Source organism: Symphalangus syndactylus, chromosome 3 (assembly GCF_028878055.3).
Source record: "Symphalangus syndactylus isolate Jambi chromosome 3, NHGRI_mSymSyn1-v2.1_pri, whole genome shotgun sequence".
In the NCBI taxonomy this organism is placed as follows: Eukaryota; Metazoa; Chordata; class Mammalia; order Primates; family Hylobatidae; genus Symphalangus; species Symphalangus syndactylus.
Genome location: NC_072425.2, coordinates 15471434 through 15478939, shown reverse-complemented (window position 1 = coordinate 15478939; position 7506 = coordinate 15471434). Strand labels below are relative to the sequence as shown.

At 54.3% G+C, this 7506-nt stretch overlaps 1 pseudogene; it reads left to right on the top strand.

Annotated features, from left to right (window-relative positions):
• Nucleotides 1-672: 672 nt before the first annotated feature.
• Nucleotides 673-2128, top strand: LOC129478800 (putative uncharacterized protein encoded by LINC02913; annotated as a pseudogene).
• Nucleotides 2129-7506: the final 5378 nt, after the last annotated feature.

The following is a 7506-nucleotide window of genomic DNA, read 5'->3' as shown; positions in this document are numbered from 1 at the left end:
GCACAGCTCCTCGGGTGTTTGCATCCAAGGTGCCCGCAGCGCCCCGGCCTCTTCCCTTCCCCATGGCAGCCCCGGGGGCTGCTCTGGGCAGGGCGGTCCGCAGCTTGGGGGCGGCGGGCACGTTCTGTTCCCCGCTTTCGGGCGGGGATGGCAGGCTCCAGCCCCGGCGACTGCCTGCTCCCGCCTGGCTGGCGGAGATGAGAGCCGGCTGCAGGGCTGGGAGCGAGGCAGCAGCACACAGAACAAACAGAATTTTTTTTTGCAACTAGAGGGGGAAGCACAGAGCTAAAAATAAAACGAAAAGATCAGTATCTGTCAGTCTGACAGCTGATTGGCTGCTCGGAGATGCATATAATTACCAGCAACTGGCGCTGGGTAGGCAAAGCCGGGAGAAACTGCTGAGACGAGGTTAGGATTTAACCTTTAAATTCTGGAGCCATCGGAAACCGAGGGGAGGACGACGGGTGTCGGTGCTAATGAGGCTGGGGGCGGGCGATGGGCGGTGGGCCTCCGAGTCCGGGGCAGGTCTCGGGGGCTCCCCGGGGAAGGCCCTGGGAGCCCTTGGCCCTGGCGGCCTCCGCCATCAGACTGGGAATGTCTCTGATTGGGTGGCCCTCCTCCCCGCCCAGCTGAGGGGTGTCCTCTTCCGCGAAATTAGGGTCTTACCTGGGAGGCAAGGAGGGAGGGGGCTGCCTGAGGCCCTGGGCTCCTCCGGGACCGGCGCACCCCGTCTCACCCACATTCCTTCGCCTTTCCCTGCCCGGTGTGGATTTCCAAAACCCATCCCCGCTTCCCTCCTTCCTTCACCCCAAGTCACCCCTGTTCCCAGCTCTGTTTCTTGCCCCACCCAGGGAGGGCTTTTCTGCACCTCAGGCTTGTCCTAGGGCCCCGAGACAGACAAAAACTGCGGCAGTTGAGGGGTGTTGTACTCTCCCTAAGCCTCAATTTCTTCATCTGTTAAAGGCAGGTGATGAAAATTGGGCCCACGTGGCTGCTGGTCAAATGCCAGGGCTGCTGTGGGCCCAGCCTTGCATGTTGACTTTCACCTGAGCCAGGAGTCAGGCGATCGGGGTTCTAGTCCAGCTGGGAATTGTCCCAGTGTGAACTGGGAGTAAGAGTTCCTGCCCTCTGACCTCTCCAGGTGGCAGTGGGGACCACGTGAGATGGCGTATGTGGCCTTGAGTAATAAACCTCACCTGTGGGGGGAGGTGGGCTAGGAAGCCTGAAGCTCCTTGAACCCACCACTTTTCTCTCCCAGGCCCTTGCCCAGGCTGTGGCCTCTGCCTAGAACCCCTTTTCTTCCCACGCGAGCCCTTCCCTTCAGTGCCTCTTCCTCTGGGAAGTCCTCTCTGGTGCCCAGCCTGTCCTCTTCTGCCCACTCTGGGTTTCGCACCCCAGGCTCAGGCCCTGATTGCCTGCTTTGCACACAGGGCTGTGAGCTCCATGAGGGCAGGAACCACATGGCTGTTCACAGCTGTGTTGCCAGGGCCTGGCCTGGAGCCCCTCAGGAAGTGAGACATCTGAATCCTCTGCTCTGTGACCCTGGCAGCCAGGTAGAGCCACCTTGGCCATGGCACCCAGGCTTGGAGCAAGCAGCAGCCTCATGGGTGGGGAACCAAGTTTCCCCAGCACATCAGCAGGCCCTAAGGGGATATGGCGCTTGGCTCTGCCCTCAGAGCACTGATGCCCGGGGGACACTGCCCTTTGTGTGTGCCACCTAAGAGAGGATGCAACCTTAGAGGGGGCAGGGGTAAGCATGGTCCCAGGCCCTGTTGTACCCTCCTAAGAAAGTTCCCAGTTCTGCCTGTCCAGCCCTGGTCTTTTCCCTGTGCTGTCTGGGACAGTGGATGGAGCTGCTGCTGAGCAGTGGGACCTAGAAAACACATACTGACCTATAGGAGGCACTGCCCAGAGCTCCTAACTGGGGTGGGGTGCAAAGGAAAAGTGGGTGAGGGAGGCAGAGAGAAATCCTATGAGTAGCTGACACGTCAATAGTCTAGCTGCGTGCCTGCCTCTCTCACCACTTCATGGGGATCATCTCCTAGAATTCCCACAAGAGCCCCTTGCAGGTGGTGCGATTGTTATCTATAATTTGCAGATGAGGAAACTGAGGCACAGAGTAGTTAAGCAATGCTCCCAGGAGTCCACAGCTAGGGAGGACAGAGGCTGGATCCAGCCCAGTCCCCTGTCTCCTGGGGCCAAGCCCAGTGCTCCCACCTCTCTGATAAGGATAAAAAGGAGGGAGCAGGAAGGGAAATATTCCGGAGGCAACTACCACGAGACCTCCCGGCAGAGAGGCTTGAAAACGTCTTTTGTGTGTGGTACGCAAAGGATTCCCCTTTGGTGTCTCTTTGAAAGATTTCGGGAAGATTTAAACTGTTTTTCAATGATTTGGGGATGTCAGACTGGTGTTTTTTTGAGCGTGACACCGTGATGAGACTGGCCCCCAAGGCAGCCCTGTTTTACTCAGGTTATGGTAACAGAACTTCTGCAGCCTCAAAAGCAGCTTCTGCCGACTGAGCGCTCAACCCGGGGTCCGTGCTGGACTCAGCCTTGACTCGGATGCCCACCCTGAGCCCCACCTGAGAAAGGGATTATTTCATCCCTGCGTTATTTCCTTACAGCTGATGTCAGAATCTGCTCCTCTCCAAATTCGCTGTCTCCCCCTGTTAGGAGTGAGCTTGGTGAGGGCTCCAATCTGGTCTCCCCCATTCATTGCTGAGTCCCTGGCACCCAGCATCAGCCCCGCATGGAGCAGCTAGTCAATAAAGCTTTGCTGGACACATTTCAGATGAAGAGACTGAGGGTCAGAGAGGTCACATGGCTTGCTTGGAGGAACCATCAGATTTGTCTGGCTCAAGAGTCCACTTCTGGCTCCCACCTCACACGGCTGCTTAAGAGACCCCCACCCCAAGAGAGCCTCGGAGCCTGAGTCTTCCCCTGCTCTCCGCCCATTCTCAGGCCTTATACTAAAACCAGTGAGGCCTCCGAGCTGCTCTCTGCCCCCCAACCTTTTCCTTGCTTATCTGGGAATCAGGCAAAAGTTGGCCAGAGTTAGCTCAGTCTCAGAGAAGCTGCATTCTTCTAGAGTCACTCGGTTTTGCGTGACCTGATTCAAATTTTCCATCTTTGTCACTTTGATTCCCACTCTGAGAAGTTTTCTCAGTACATATAACCTTACTATGTGATGACTGGCCTGGGTATTCATATGTGCATTTGATACCTGTTGCTTATCTCCTGGTTTAGGGGGGTTTAAGAAGATGTCCTGGTGAGACCGGGGTTATAATCAGAGACTCTCAGGGTTAGAGCTTGGCCCTGCCACTGAGTGGCCTTGGGAGTCTCATTTGACCTCTCCGAACCTTGGATTCCTCCCTTGTGAAATGCGGACAGGTTGAGTTCCTGCATGGAAAGTGTCTTGCTTGATGTCTGGCCAAAAGACCAAAACTGCCATCACTCACTGCCGGAGAGACCCTGCACGTGGATATTAGAGTTTGCTGGTTTTGTTTGTCCTAAGCGAATGTCTGACCATGTACAGGCTGATGGATTCTGTAGGTGCAAGGTCCCTAACACAATCAATCTCTCTCCTCAAAAGACCATGAGCATGCCTGGACTCAGAGAGCACCGTGTGTGGGGGGCTGGCGTGGGCACGTGTCCGCAGCTGGGACTGGCTTCTAGGGTTCTGGGCTCAGGCAGGAGGGCGGGGTCCCAGGAGGTCATCTCTCTCTCCTTACCCTGGACCCTTTGGAAGTTGGTTTCCAAACGTCCTGAATTCCTGTTCCTTAATATGTGGCCCAGTACAGTGCTTGGCCCGGCAGCAGGAGCTTGGCTGGTGTTAGTCGGCTGGGGAATGGGAAAAAGAAGAGAAATGTCAAGCTTTCCCTTAAAAACAAAAAATAAAAGCAAACCCTCACATCTCCCACCAATAACACACCATCGTTATCCCTGTACTTTAAGAAATGTTGTTGCCGGGCACGGTGGCTCACGCCTGTAATCCCGATACTTTGGGAGGCCGAGGCGGGTGGGTGAGGTTGGGAGTTTGAGACCAGCCTGACCAACATGGAGAAACCTCATCTCTACTAAAAATACAAAATTAGCTGGGGATGGTGGTGCATGCCTGTAATCCCGGCTGCTCGGGAGGCTGAGGCAGGAGAATGGCTGGAACCTGGGAGGTGGAGGTTGCGCTGAGCCGAGATCGCACTATCACACTCCAGCCTGGGCAACAAGAGCAAAACTCTATCTCAAAAAAAAAAAAAAAAAAAGAAAAGAAAGAAAGAAACGTTATTTTGGAAAAACATCTGCCTGAACTCCAGGCAGTACCAGCACCTTCCTTGTGCCCAGCGTTGCATGGGGAGTGCCAGACAGCAAGGCCCCACTTGTGGGCAGGTCTGTGCACTGCGACATGCCAGCCTCTTCACAGCCCAGTTCATCCTCACCTCCACCCCATGAGGTGCAACTAGATGAAATTGCCACTTCCCAGATGAGGAAGATGCACAGAGAGCTAAGAGGCCCAGCCGAAGGTCCCACAGTGAGAAAAGTCAGTAGCCCAGCTGTGGGCCTGAGCCCTGGGTGCTCCAGTGAGCAGGATGGAGTCCTGGTCTTTGGCAAGACTCAGCTTGGTGGGGGAGACGCATCCCCAACCCCAGATAGACTTTGAGTTCTGGCAGCTGCGCACTGGGGGAACTTTCTGGGAACAAGCGTGAACCACACATGGTCCCTGCCCTGGAGTCGCTTACGTCTCCCAGGAGAGGGGGACACATCCACAGACTGTGAACACATGGGCCTAAGAGGGACCACCCAGGGCTGCAGAACTGATCCATCCCATACAAAATCACTGAAAAGACCCCCACAGACCTTGCTTAAAAATAGTCTTCTTGGCCAGGTGCAGTGGCTCATGCCTGTGATCCCAGCACTTTGGGAGGCTGAGGTGGATGGATCACTTGAGGCCAGGAGTTCGAGACCAGCCTGGCCAACATGGGGAAACCCCGTCTCTACTAAAAATACAAAAAAATTGGCCGGGGTGGTGGCAGATACCTGTAATCCCAGCTACTCGGGAGGCTGAGGCAGGAGAATCGCTTGAACCTGGGAGGCAGAGGTTGCATTGAGCTGAGATCACGCTGCTGCACTCCAGCCTGGGCAATGGAGCGAGACTCCGTCTCAACAAAAAGTCCCCTGGCGGTGTGTCCCCATCAGAGTTCAGGTCCTTCATTGTGGATGACGGTGCATCTTTTGCATCTCAAAGTGGCCTCCTTTTTAAGCCGTATTTGAAACCCAGTTGGCTTTCCCTTCCCAAGAATGTTCTGGTCCATGGTCCTGGAGACCTCTGAACCTGGGTGTCCAGCTACTAGACACGTAAAAACCATTTCTAAGTACCCCTTGTGGGCCAGGCTTATACCTGTAATCCCAGCACTTAGGGAGGCTGAGGCAGGAGGATTGCTTGAGCCCAGGAGTTTGAGACCAGCCTGGGCAACATGGTGAGACCCTGTGTCTACAAAGAGTAAGATGATTAGTGGAACATGCTGGTGCGCACCTGTAGTCCCAGCTACTTGGAGGCTGAGGTAGGAAGTTCTCTTGAGCCCGGGAGGTTGAGGCTGCAGTGAGCCTTGATTATGCTACTGCACTCTAGCCTGGGCAACACAGCAAGATCCTATCTCAAAAAAAAAAAAAAAAAAAAAAAGAAGCCCTTGTGTCCCTCCCAGGCAATCCTGTGCTGTGCCCCCAGGTGGCTTCCAGTCCAGAATGGAGAAGATGCATTCCGGTCGTCATGGGCTCTGGGGACCCCACCTCCTCCAGGCTGCTGGCAGATGGAGGAAATGTGTCTGGGGCAGAGGCTGCGAGCTGAAGTTGCCAGTTGATAGCAGCACCTGCTGTATCCATCTGACTTTCCAGCTCTCACCTTTAACCTTTGCACTCTCCTGACCAGTATCTCCAAGGCCTCCAATCTCCTGTGGTTGTGGGGTGGAAGTGAGAGGGGTAGGGGAGGGAAGAGGTCTGTCTGAGAGGAGCCAGGGAAGCAGCTGGGGTGGAAGCCCCACAGAGACCCCACTCCCTGGAATGCTTCTGGGCTGGCTGCACCCCCACCCTTGGTGCAGGTTTCTACAAGAAATTCAAGTGTGTCTGCGGCTGGATTCTGCCAGGCTCCCCTGAAACCTGCAAACAAGAGCCCACATGTCCTCGAGGACAGCTTGCAAGAGAACGTGGGGCGAGGAGCATCTAGTGAAAACCCAGGATGAGTGCACGAGATGCCCCCTCCCATCCTGGGCTTCACAGGGCAGCCTGTGGCCACCCCCATCACCAGCAGGGCTGGGTGGGAGTGGGGAAACAAAGACTTTATTTTAAAGAAAAGATGGGCCAGGCATAGTGGTTCACGCCTGTGATCCCAGCACTTTCGGAGGCTGAGATGGGTGGATCACGAGGTCAGGAGTGCGAGACCAGTCTGGCCAATATGGTGAAACCCTGTCTTTACTAAAGATACAAAAAAAATTAGCCAGGCGTGGTAGCACATGCCTGTAATCCCAGCTACTCGGGAGGCTGAGGCGGGAGAAGAGTTTGAATCCAGGAGGTGGAGGTTGCAGTGAACTGAGATCACTCCATTGTACTCCAGCATGGGCAACAGGGTAAGACTCCGTGTCAAAACAAAAAAAAAAACCAAGTGCGGTGGCTCACGCCTGTAATCCCAGCACTTTCGGAGGCCAAGGTGGGAGAAACATTTGGGTTCAGGAGTTCGAGACCAGCCCGGACAACATGGCAAAACCCCATCTCTACTAAAAATACAAAAATTAGCTGGGTGTGGTGGGCGGGTGCCTGTAATCCCACCTACTCAGGAGGCTGAGGCAGGAGAATCGCCTGAAACCGGGAGGCGGAGGTTGCAGTGAGCAGAGATCACGCAATTGTACTCCAGCCTGGGCAACAGGGTGAGGACTCCGTCTCAAAAAAAAAAAAAAAAATAGGCTGGGCACGGTGACTCATGCCTGCAATCCCAGCACTTTGAGAGGCTGAGGCGGGAGAAACATTTGGGGTCAGGAGTTCGAGACCAGCCCGGACAACATGGTGAAACCCTGTCTCTACTAAAAATACAAAAATTAGCTGGGTGTGGTGGCGGGCACCTGTAATCCCAGCTACTCAGGAGGCTGAGGCAGGAGAATCACCTGAACCTGGGAGGTGGAGGTTGCAGTGAGCAGAGATCGTGCCATCGCACTCCAGCATGGGTGACAAGAACAAGACTCTATCTTAAAATAAATAAATAAATAAATAAATAAATAAATAAATAAATAAAAGATAAGAGAGCAGGTACCACTGCTGAAAAATAATCCAGACAAATACCTTCCCTTCTGCACCTCAGATTTCTCAACTAATTCCTCTCTCTGTTCCCACTGGGAAAGTCCCTTCTTCTGTTATTTGCCCCAAGGCCCATGTTTGCCCAACAAGCAAATTGCATTTGTTAAGTAACATAAGCGTTCTCATTTTGGGTTACTGAAGGGCAGAGATGATGCCTGTTAACTCCTGTCA